The 12070-nt window shown below is 47.7% G+C and overlaps 1 protein-coding gene across 1 annotated transcript in view; it reads right to left on the minus strand.

The window, feature by feature from the left end:
- Nucleotides 1–12070, minus strand: part of LOC136399388 (leukocyte immunoglobulin-like receptor subfamily A member 3) — a 117503-nt gene that overhangs the window by 86991 nt on the left and 18442 nt on the right. The gene's annotated exons all lie outside the window — the stretch shown is intronic.

Consider the following 12070-nt stretch of genomic DNA (forward strand, 5'->3'; position numbering starts at 1 on the left):
TTAGGTTAAGATAACTCGGTATTCTAGTTGTTTCTTGAATTCCTGGCTTTAGTTCATCCACAGGCTTGGGAAGTTCTTGTCTATTATTTGTTTGAATATGTTCTTTATTCCATTTTTTCTCTCTTCTCCTTCTGATATATCTATTATTCTTATGTTGGTCTTTCTGATGGAGTCCGACAATTCCTGTAAGGCTTTCTCATTTTTTTAAATTTATGAGTTTCTCTCCTTTTCTCTCTGTAGTGTCTCTAGTTGCCTGTATTCTATGTCACCAATTCTCCTTTCTATCTGCCCTGTTTTATTAGCTAAGCTTGTTAGCTCAGTTTTCAGTTTATGAATTGAGTTTTTCATCTCTGATTTGTTTTCATAGTTTTAATTTCCTTGGTGATGTATTCTTTCTATTTGTTGAATTGTTTCTTGAGCTTCCTAAATTGCCTTTCTGTACTTTCTTGTATATCCCTGATTATTTTTAGTACTCCAATTTTAACTTCTCTGTCATTTAACTCCAAGATTTCCAAGCTATTGAAGTTTTTTTCCTATCTGAGCTACATCTCTGTCTTTTATATCCATGATATTTGATTTCTTTTTTTCTTAATGGCATTTGAGAGTAGTATTCTTAATTGCACTAATAAGAGTTGATATGAATTTTTTTTTTGAGAAAATACAGTGAAAAACTGAAAATTCTATGGTTCTAAGTGGAACAAAAAATACATAAAACAGAGGGCCTGAGTTGGGGGGAAGTGACAAAGAGGCAAAAAAATGAGGTAAGAACCCACAAAATACTACACGGAAAAAATTTGGATTAAGAATAAAATAATTTGTTTGTAAATAACAGTTGAATGAGAGAAATAGTGAAAGAGAAAAGTAAAAAAGAATAAGAGAAAAAATAAGTATAAAATGAAAATTCTATTATATTAAATGGAACAAAAACTACATAGAATGAAAGGCCAGCATTGGGGGAAATGCTATTGAGGTAAAAAGTGAAGTAAAAAGCACACAAAATGCCACAAGAAAAAATTTGAATTCATAATAAAATAATTTGTTTGTGAGTGAGGATCAAATGAGAGAAAAATTGAAAGAGAAAAGAAGAAACAAAAAAAAAGAGAGAGGAAAAAGAGATAAAAGAAAAAAAGAAAAGGAATAGAAAATGTAACACTTTTGGGTAATGAAGTTCAAAATGAAAAGAGAATAATAAAACGAGAAAAGGATAAAATGTCTATAGTGGAAGAAAAAAAGATAAAAAATGAAAGAAAAAAATGAAAAAAGTTATAAAGACTGTGGATTTTTTTCTGAATTTGGGAGGTTATCTTCTTTCTTTTTATTTCTTCTCTCTCTTTTTGGCCAGTAGTGCTGTATCTCAGGTTCTGCCCCTGAGGCACTCAGGCAGATTGATGTGTCGCTATGCTGATTACATAAACTAGGGCTCCATCCCGTTGGTAGACAAGGCTTGTTAGTGTTTGCAGGCTCTGACAATGGGAGAGTTCGTTTTTCCTGAGCCTCTCCTCAAATCTCTCCTTCTTGAACCACAGCCTGGGGACACAGCTGTGAAGTTGCCCCAGCCACTGCCTGGACAGCAAGAGGTTCTAAAAGCTGCCAAATCTCCCCTCTACCCCTGCTCAATGCTGGGTTCTGGGGAGGGCTTTGCTAGCCAGAGCCACCAGCATAATCAGGCAAAGCTGGGAGCCGATTGACTTTCTGGTGTCTTTCTATGAACCTTCGGGCATGTCTAGAATGCCTCAGCACTCTGCTGGTCTAGTCTTCCCAGGGTGTTTATAACCTGTATCAGCTGGCAGGAAGATGCCCCAGTCACTGCCTGCAGAGCAAGAAGCCCTAAAACTGACAAGTCCCTCCTTCAGGTCTGTTCAAAGCGTAGCCTTGGGTATGACAGCTTTACCAACCAAAGCCACCAGCTTAGGCAGGCAGGAGAGTGAGCTGACTTCTGGTCAGGCTCCTTCCTAAGGTTCTCCAGGTATGTCTAGTTAAAATTTGCCTCAGTGCTCTGCAGGCCTCTGTGGTTCTGCCCTCCACAGGTTTCTCCTTTGTTTGGAAGCCTACAGCCCAGCCCACCCTACTTCCACAGTGTTCTCTAAGGTCTGTTCCATGGGACTGTACTTTTTCGCTTAAGTTGCAGGCCTGGAAAGAAGGCTTTGTTAGCCAGAGTCACCAGTATAATCCAGCTGGGCAGTAAGCAGACTGCGGGTTAGGCTCCTTTCAGCCATCTGCAGGTCTGTTTTCTAGCAGCTGTTTACAGGCTGTCTGCGTGCTCTTCCCCCCCCCCCCACTTCTGAAGTTCTCCTCCATGGGGGTTTACTTTCTTAGTCTGTAAGGCTGGTGGAGATGCTCCACCTGGACAGGTCCAGGCATAGGGAAGCTGGCACAGGACACTTCCTGTACTGTTGTTTGGGAAGCCGGGATTATACAGAAACTCTGGCCACAGCCCACACAGGGGACCACTGCTGACAGTCTCTGAGCTAGCCCCTCCATTCCTCTGGGAATGCTGGCGCCCATGCCAGCATCACCAGGTGGTTCCGCTTGCACACTGCCCGTGCTCGCTGACTGGGAGACCAGGAGTAAACAAAGCCCAAAGCCGCTCTGGTATGAGTCTCCGCAAGCAACCCCCTCCCCCACCTCTATTGGGGTTTGCTGCTAGCATTAGCTTTACATTGGCAAATTCAAGCAGAGCCGTGGGCACACTCTCTCCTTGGCTTGAACATCTCTGCCCTAGCCAGCTTCTTCTCTCTTCCCTTGCCCACCCTTCTTCTCAGTTCCAAGTGAAAGCAGCCCTTCCTCAGATCAGTGAGGAAAATGGAATACTCCGTTCTCCATCTTATTTCCTTCGGAGTGGATTATATATTCAGCCACCTTTTTGCCCAGTCATATCTTTATTTGATGTATGTGTATTTCAGATGATCCTGGGATTGTTTTTCTGTCTCTAGTTGTTGAACTTGTTGAAATTTCAGGGAGAGGTATCGGGAGCACCCCTCACAGTGCCATTTCTCTGACGTTGGGATTATGTCTTAAAGACAAAAGAAATACATAAAAATGGACTGCTATGATCAGGCTGTTTATGAAGATCATATGTGACATGCATAACAAATAGATTAGGGAAATGCAATATTTATATAGACACAATAAAATAACAACAGTAATTAAATCTCAATATTGTGTTCAAACAATGTATGTGAATGGCTTACACGGATTAGATTTAGCATGCTGTCTTCTGTGGCTGTCCCAAACACATTAAAAAAGATAAATGAGAAGAAAAACAACTTGGTGATACTTCAAGTCTTGTGGTTTTAGCTCAGGGCATGGGAATGGATTGGCTGGGTATAAATGGTTCTTAAAAAGGAGATATGAGGAAGCAAGGAAGTAATCAATTGTTCAGTGTGTGTGTGTGTGTGTGTGTGTGTGTGTGTGTGTGTGTGTGTGTGTGTGTGTTCATGAAGTAACTGCACCTGTCTGCTTGAGAAAATGCAGAAGTGGGAGCTGAGGTTGGAGGGGGTCCCATCTGGATAATTAAGAACAAAGAGTCTGGATTACTCTAAGAACAGGGAAGCCCATGAGGGATTTGAAACAGAAATGGACAGATTCTGACAGAGATTTGGAGAGACTGATGTGAAGAGTGAACTGGAGAAAGGAGTGGGGGCTTGGAGCTCAGAACCCAAGGAGGTTATAGAAATGACCTGGGTGGGTGTGTATGGTGACCTTCCCTCCCTGCCTTGACTAGAGACAGAAAGGTGCCCTCAGAGGCAGTGAGATAAGGGATGGGAGAGAGAGGCCTGGGAAAGGGGAGGGTCTGGTCATACCCTCTGGTGCCACAGGAGAGCCCATCTCTCCCTCCTGGCCCTGGGACACAGGTTCTGCCTCTCACGGTGTCCACCTGACTTCCTGTTCCTGTTTCTGTGAGCAGCAGGATATCCATCTCCATGTCCCTCACCTCAGAGTAAATCATTTGACTTATTTCTGCTTCTACAGAGCAGGTTGATGCTGGGTGTCATGGTACTTTTCAAATCGTGCAGTCTTGAAAATTTAGCTAAGAGGCACATCCATGAGAGTTCTGTTAGAAGACTGGAAATACACACAAACACACACACAATTATATACTGATGTGGCACTACCACCTGAATGGTTGAACAACACTTCTGCAGGTATTTCATCTCTTGATCTCATTTCCCTCACTTGTAGCAGCAGCCTGATACCAACCCCTCTCCTACAAATGGGGTGACAATTCACCCCACCTGAGATACATGGGAGAGGAGACCAGCCATTCAAAGCCAGATGGGTGTTTTGGAGATCTGAAAAATTGACAAGCAGAGACCATATCTAGTAGATCAAGGGAAAGAATTGAGACTGAAACCACTCATGTAGTCACCTGCATCGTGACAGAGACCGTGCAGTGCAGTGGGAGGTCATGATGTTTCCATCACGTGGTGCTGACCGGATGGGTGAGTCTGTGGAACAAGGTGAACGTTCACATCTTCCTCACACCTCACACCTCGTACGGTAATGGAGGTCAGATAGGCTACAGATGAAAACGTGAATAGCAAATCAATTTCTTTTCCTTTTGCAAATAAAAACATAGGAAAATACATTGCTAGCTTGTGCGACACAAAGTTCTCTTCAACTGGACACAAAACCATGAGCTCAGTGGGAAGACGGGTACAGCGGGATCCGGTAATGTTACGAACTTCTGTTCCTCGCAGACACCAGAAGGGAGCAAAGAGGAAACGGCACAATGGGACTCAGCGGGAGAAGGTATGTGTGATGCCAAAATCAGACAATAGGCTAGTACTGAGATTATTTAAGGAATATGTAGACATCTATAATGTGACAGCAGATACCAGAGAAGGAAGCAAGAACTTTAATAAGTGAATTACACTTACATGCAAATGTACAGTAATATTTTAATTGGCACTGAGCTTTGTAAATGCTTGAAGAAATGTACAATACACACGATGAATGGCTAAAATAGAGGGCAGAAAACGCTAAGGGTTGGCATGGATGTGACCCTGCCAGGACCCTCAGACACAGGGAAAGGATTGGAAATATGATGTCCACTCTGGGAGAGTTGCTGAGCAGAATCTTTCACAAGTGAGCATCCTAAGGGACCAAGGTGGGCATCCCATATGTGCTGTATAGAGCCAGACTGTCAGGGGCCGAGTCAGAACAAGACCCTGTGTCCCACACTCTCTGAGCAGGAGTGCAGATCAGGCAGAAAGATGAGAAATGAAATTAGGAGAGACTTGACGTGTCTCCTGAGACCATGGAGTCCTCCTGATCTCTCCCTTTTCTCTTCATCAAAGAAAAACCCAGAGCCAGGCCCAGGGCGGGGCTGTACCCTTGCTGTGTGTCCACAGCTGTGGGAACCCGGAGGGACAGCAGCCCCTGACTCACCACATCCTGTGCGTCTCTGTCCTTCAGGCCCAGGGGCTCCTCCATCTGCAGAGCGGGAGCACTCCGAGCAGACACCATGCTGTCCCTCCTCTCCACTCTTCTCTGCCTCGGTCAGTTGTGGACATGGGAAGGGGGCAGCACAATGGGTTAGGGAGGCTACACATCCCTGTTCATGGGGAACCTTAGGCTCAGGCAGCTTTCAAGGTTGGGGTCCTGTTGAGAAAGGATTCAGCTCCGACGTCCAGGTACAAACTTCTGACAGGGACTCTCTTGCAGGGCTGAGTCTGGGCCAGAGGACCTGTGTGCAGACAGGTGAGTCCTCTCCAAGCTTCCCTTCCCCACCTTGTGTTTCAGGCCCCGGGGCTCATGAGGGCCCAGATGCCCTAATATGAGGGAGTGAAACAGGAAGAATTGGGCTGAGTCGGGAGATGAGAGGTGGGGAAGGTGTTCCTAATGCAGCCTCTGTGTTTTCCCCCCCAGGGACCGTCCCCATGCCCACACTCCTGTCTGAACCAGGGTCTCTGATCCCCTTGGGGAGCTCTGTGACCATATGGTGTCAGGGGACAGCAGTGAGCAAGGAGTTTTAGTTGTATAAAGAAGAAAAGCACATGCTTTGGAACACACACATGCCGTGGAAGCCCATCAACAAGTGCAAGTTCTCCATCACAAACGTGACAGAGCATGACGCAGGGAGATATCACTGTGACTATCAAAGCCCCACTGGCTGGTCAGAGCACAGTAACCCCCTGGAGCTGGTGGTGACAGGTGAGAGGACACTCAGGGGTCCCAGCCTCAGGGTCTGCCCTCAGGAAGGGGGTCGCTCTCAAGGGGTCTCCCCTCTCACAGCCCAGCCCTGGGGGACAGGAGGGAGGTGTGAGCCCATCTAGCATGCTGCCTCCTCCTCTCCTAGGACTCTACAGCAAACCCAGCCTCTCAGCCCTGCCCAGCCCTGTCGTGACCTCAGGAGAGAACGTGACCCTCCAGTGTGGCTCAGGGCAGGGATTTGACTGGTTTGTTCTGACTAAGGAAGGAGAACATGGGCTCTGCTGGACCCAGGACTCACATCAACATCTCATTGGAAAGTTCCAGGCCCTGTTTCTTGTGGGCCCTGTGACCCCCAACCACAAGCATATATTCAGATGCTATAGCTATTTTAAGATAAAACCCCATGTGTGGTCACACCCCAGTGAGCCCCTGGATCGACTGGATTCAGGTGAGCGCCCTGACTGCATCCTTTTTCAGCAGTCAGTTCAGGTCCTGTCCCCAGGACACATCTGATGTTGGTGAGAAGGAGGGGGCCCTCAGTCATGGTCTCCCAGCAGAGATCTGTCCCTCAGAGTCCCTCCCACCCATGTGCTTCTTCCCCTCACTGTGGAGCGGAACAAGGTAGGTGAACCGGGGAGTAACTTTTTGGGGTGGGCGCAGAGCAGATGTAGGAGAAAAGTCCAAGTGATATGCAGACTCCCGGGTGACCCCCAGCCTCTCACCAGCCTTGTATACTTATTCCCAGAACCCTCTGAGGTCCCAGCCCTCCTCCCTATGGGGCCCATCTCCACAGCTGGTGAACCCCTCAACTGTGCTCAGAGAAAGCTCAGTGCACCCCAGGGCTGTTCTGAGAATCTATGAGGAAATCTGATGTCTCCCAGATTCTCAAGGATGAGTTTTCATCCTAGGGATGCAGAGTCAGGCAGAGATGCTGGGAACGACAGGGCTTTCAGGGCTCTGAGATTGGCAGGTGACAGGTGGGGTGGGCATGGCAGAGGGAGATGTTGGGGCCAGGCTTGGGGTACCTCTTCCAGGCTCATGTGTGGTGATGGAATCAACCCCCCCGCCCATATGGCCATCATGATCCCATGGAGGCTCTGAAGATCACTGCCCGTCCCCACAGAGTCAGGCACAGGGAGCGATAACTGAGAGTCTCTGTCAGAAGGTGGTAGTTGGGTCCATGAGGTGTAGGGACGGGGTCATCCAGAGGGGTTGAGGCACCTGTGGAGAAACTGACATGGACACACCTTCCCCTGTGTGGCCTCAGTGTCCCCAAGTGTAAAAGGAGAGAATCATGGCCCAGAGCTCAGATTTCCTTTCAGTTCAGTCTCTGAGCTCCTGGGAGAGGGGGCTCTCTGGGAAGCCCCCAGGTTGTGATGTTATGGAGAGTGTCCCCTCTGTAGCAGTGCTGCTGACACTGTAGAGGGAAGGACAGGCAGGACCATGGACTGGAGCTTCAGGCTGCTCAGTCAGAGGGGGAACAAGTTCTGGAATCAGACCTGGTACAGTATCCAGTTCTATTGGCCCCTGTTTCAGGCTGGAAGGTCCCTTCTGTTCTCTGAGTGTCGGGTTCTTGTCTGTCCATCCCTGGCCCCATCCTGCTCACAGGCTGCGGTGACATCAGGTGACATAAAGGTCCTCACAGAGCTCAGGAGGGCAGGGTCCCCAGCTCAGCCTGACCTTCTCCAAACGGTCTCAGGGTGCCACAGGATAGAGTCGGATACTGGGATAGACAGAGTGTCCGTCCCACACCCTTGTTTCTCTGATGTCCTTGCTGTGCTGGGGGCAGGTAATAAGAAAGACACTCAGCTCCAGATGGGACATGGACAGTCCCCTGCAGATAAGGAGCTCAGATCATGAAGTTGGTGTTAACCTGGGGGGAAGCATGAGGGCAGCACAGGGAGCCCACAGTCCTGAGTTCACCTGCCCCGTCCAGGCTGGATGACCTGGGGCACATTGTGAACCTCTCTGAGTCTCATTGCAATAGGGGTGAGGTCAGCAATCCCTGTGCTTGACTGTGGGGAGCGGGAGAGGAGATGGATGACATCCCCCAGCATGTGCCTTGCACACAATAAGTGCTCATTAAACAGGATCTGTGGCTCATTCATGACATCACTCATGTTCAAGGTCACAAGTGGTACCTGATCTTCATGATTAGGGTCTCAGTGGCCCTCATCCTACTGCTCTCCCTCCTCCTCCTTCTCCTCCGACACCAGCGTTGGAGCAAAGGCTGGATGTCAGGTGATTAGGGACAGGGTGACCTTGGTCAACAAAGGGGTCATTCAGGGCAGCAGCCACAGGAAAACCAAATAGACGAACAAGGTGAGCTGAGAAAAACATCTCCCCAAAATCTCAAATCAGAAAATCTAGAAAGAAAACCGTCAGTGTCAGCACAGATGTACGCTTGTGAGGTAATCTTTCATTGTTTTCAATCTCATGAAATATGAAACACACACACGAGTGTGTTAAGGTTTCCTTCTCTCCTTTGTAATAACACAGAGAAGTGGCTTCTACCCTCCCAGGGCAGAGACTGTCCCTCTTCACCATCCCGGAGGAGGCTGGTGTCTAAGCTGATGCAGGAGTTACAGGCACAGAGCACAAATGCAGAGCCCTGCAGGTCAGCTGATTCCTGCCCTGAAGACCCTCGACCTCTGCTGACCATGTTTCTGCTCTGTCTGTAACACCCCTGCCCCCTAAGCCATCTGCAGCCCCGCTGCGGACACCCAGATGGAGCCCTCTGTGAGAGGAAGAGAGGGCTGTCCTGTGGGAGGGGGCACAGGGGTTCAGGAGATGATGGGGGAAGGACAGGTGGGGAGATGTGGGGGTCAGGGCTGGGAAGGACAAAAATCCTCATTGCAGGGCCTGGCACGTCCCCTCATCCCTGGGTTAGTGGCCCATCTGGGAGCAGGCAGGGTCTGCAGCCCTGAGATCTCAGGGACCCTGCCCAGAGACACCCCCATTCTGCCCCAGTAGATGCTGCTGTGAAGGACCCACAGCCTGAGGAGGGCATGGAGCTGGACCCTCAGGTGAGACCTCTGTTCCTGTCCAGGCCATCAAGGACCTTCCTGTTGCCCAGTTTAATCCAATGGATACTTCCCTGTTCTCACCTCTCCTGGTTCACAGGAGTGTCCCACACTGACCACTCCTTCTGGGCACCCAGGTCATCCTGCTATAACTCACTTCTCCTGGTTTCCTTGTTACATTATAGCCCCTCCAATGTGGTCCCCTTTGCTGGCCTCTGATCCTCTGTCTGACCTTGTGCAGCCCCAGGTCTCAGGAGAAGGCATGAATCAGTGAATCACACACAGGTTCCCATTGCCCCCTTCATTCATTCACCAGCAGATGTGAGGGGAGCTCACTGTTTACTGGCTCCATTTAGGGGTCACAGTGCAGCCCTGAGCAACACGGTCTCCACACTCCTCCAGCTCACCTGTGGGGGAGGGAGATGCTGTGCAAACAAGGGGACAGTGTCCTAGAGAGCAAACTGCTGTGAGGAAAAATAGAGCAGGAGTGCAAGGTGGGGAGGACAGAGAAATAAAGAGGTGCAAAGGTCCTGAGACAGGACACACTTCTTTAGCAGGATGAGCCATGTGACTGGAGCCAAATGAGCAAAAGATAGCTTGTTAGGATAAGAGTCAAGACCGTAGAAGCATCCAGATGCCCCAAGGCTTAGGAAGTCCTTGCAGGTTCCATCAGGAGAGTGACCTGATCTGATCTAAAGTTTCACATCATCACTCTGACAACAGGTGGATGATTGACTGGAGGGTGTCACCAGTGGAATCAGGGAACACTGTCTCTGTCTCACTGTCTCTGGAGCAGAACAGGCACAGTGAAGTCCCCCAGGAAGTGATGTATTCCCACGTGAACCACTCAGGATACAGACTCAGACAGGGTATGGCCACCTCTCCTTCCTCCCTGTTGGGCGTATTGCTGGGCATGAAGGACAGACAAGCAGAAGAAGATAGGCCGATGGACACTCAGGTGGGTCTCACACTCTCCAGGACCCTGGACTCCCCCCACCCCATCCGTGTTCCATCTCCCTCATTCTCCCTCTGCTCCAGGTGGCTGCCTCTGACGCCCCCCAGGATGTGACCTATGCCCAGCTGATCCACGTGTCTCTGAGACAGGAGACAACTGTGCCCCCTTCCTCCCTGTCAGAGGAGCCCCCAGTTGAGCCCAGCACTATGTGAACAGTACTAATGTGTGAGGACCCTGCCCACCCCATCTTGTGAATCTCTCTCCCTTGTTCCCCTCCTGCCTCCTGTCCGACAGCAGCACCGTGTTCCCCAAACCCTCAGCCTCAGGAAGTACAGACACATCTCATCTCACTGGAGCAGAACCTGCACTGAGTGTTTCTGAAATTCTGCTCCCCGCCTGCTCCTGAGGAAACGAGAATTCTCACACCTGGGTTGTAGGAAGTGCACCCACAGGGAGGGGAAGGTGGAGATGGATGATCAGTGTCGCTGACTTCAAGAATTTAAAAACATTTTCAATTTTATTTAGAAAATTAACTTTATTAGGGTGACATTGATCACTAAGAGTACGTAGGTTTCAGGTGAACATTTCTATAGCATTTGAACTGTTGATTATGTTGTATACACACCACCACAAGTCAAATCATTTTCTGTCACCTTATACATGTCCCTCTTTATACCCTTCTCCCCACCACCTCCCCCACACACCTACGTCCCCCTCCCCTGCTTACCACTGCACTCTTATCTATGCCCATGAGACTCAGTTTTATACCCCACCTATGTGTGAAATCATACAATTCTTAGCTTTTTCTGATTTACTTATTTCACTCAGTATACTGTTCTCAAGTTCCATCCATGTTGTCATAAATGTCACTATGTCATCATTTCTAGTGGCTTAGTAGTATTCCATTGTATATATGTACCACTTCTTCTTTATTCAATCCTCCTCTTAGGGACACTTTAATTGTTTCCATGTCCTGGCCACCATGAATAATGCTGTGATGAATATGGGGGTGCATGTGTCTTTATGTACCAATGCTTTTGAGTTTTGAGGGAGATGCCCAGCAGAGGGACTGCTGGGTATATGGTAGTTCTATTATTAGTTTTTTGAGGAACCGCTATTCTTTCTTCATGCACCTTGGCCATAGAGAACAATTTATGAATTTGATGGCAGAGGCAAGGGAAGTAAGGTTAAAAATAAATGAATGGGATTATATCAAACTAAAAAGCTTCTGCTCAGAAAAATAAACTGATAACAAAACAAATAGAAAGCCCACTAAATGGGGGATGATATCTGCAAGCATCAGCTCTGATAAAGGGCTAATGTCCAATATATATAAAGAACTCAAAAGCTCAAGAATGTACAAGAGAACAATCCAATTTAAAAATTGGAGAGGTCCAAAAAAAAAAATAAATGAGAGAGAACCTGAACATTCTTTTCTTCCAGGAAGACATAGAAATGGCCAACAGATATATGAAAAGATGCTCATCTTCAATAGTTACTAGAGAAATGCAAATCAAAACTACAATGAGATATAGTTCCAAATAGTTAGCTTGGCTACTATCAACAAGACAGGTAATAAAAGTAATGGAGCATTTTTAACTTACAGTCTCCTTATAATTTTCACATATATAACACAGTATTCTCAAGTGTGATCACCATGCCATTCATCAGACCTTCAGGGCTTGCTAACCTCGAAACTGGAAATTTATCCTCTTTGACCAACATCTCTCCTTTCCCCGCACTCTGCACAGTCACCCCAATTACACTCCCTTTTTCTACAAGTTTGGCTTTTATAGTTTCCACATAGACATGAGATCATTCAGTATTTATTTTTGTCTGTGTGATGTATCTCACATATAAAAAAACTTGCCTTCAATGTGAATTTACATTGTCCCAAATGCCAATATTTCTTTCTTCTTTCTCATGGTTAAATAAC

This window comes from Saccopteryx leptura, chromosome 3, assembly GCF_036850995.1.
Source record: "Saccopteryx leptura isolate mSacLep1 chromosome 3, mSacLep1_pri_phased_curated, whole genome shotgun sequence".
Classification (NCBI taxonomy): domain Eukaryota; kingdom Metazoa; phylum Chordata; class Mammalia; order Chiroptera; family Emballonuridae; genus Saccopteryx; species Saccopteryx leptura.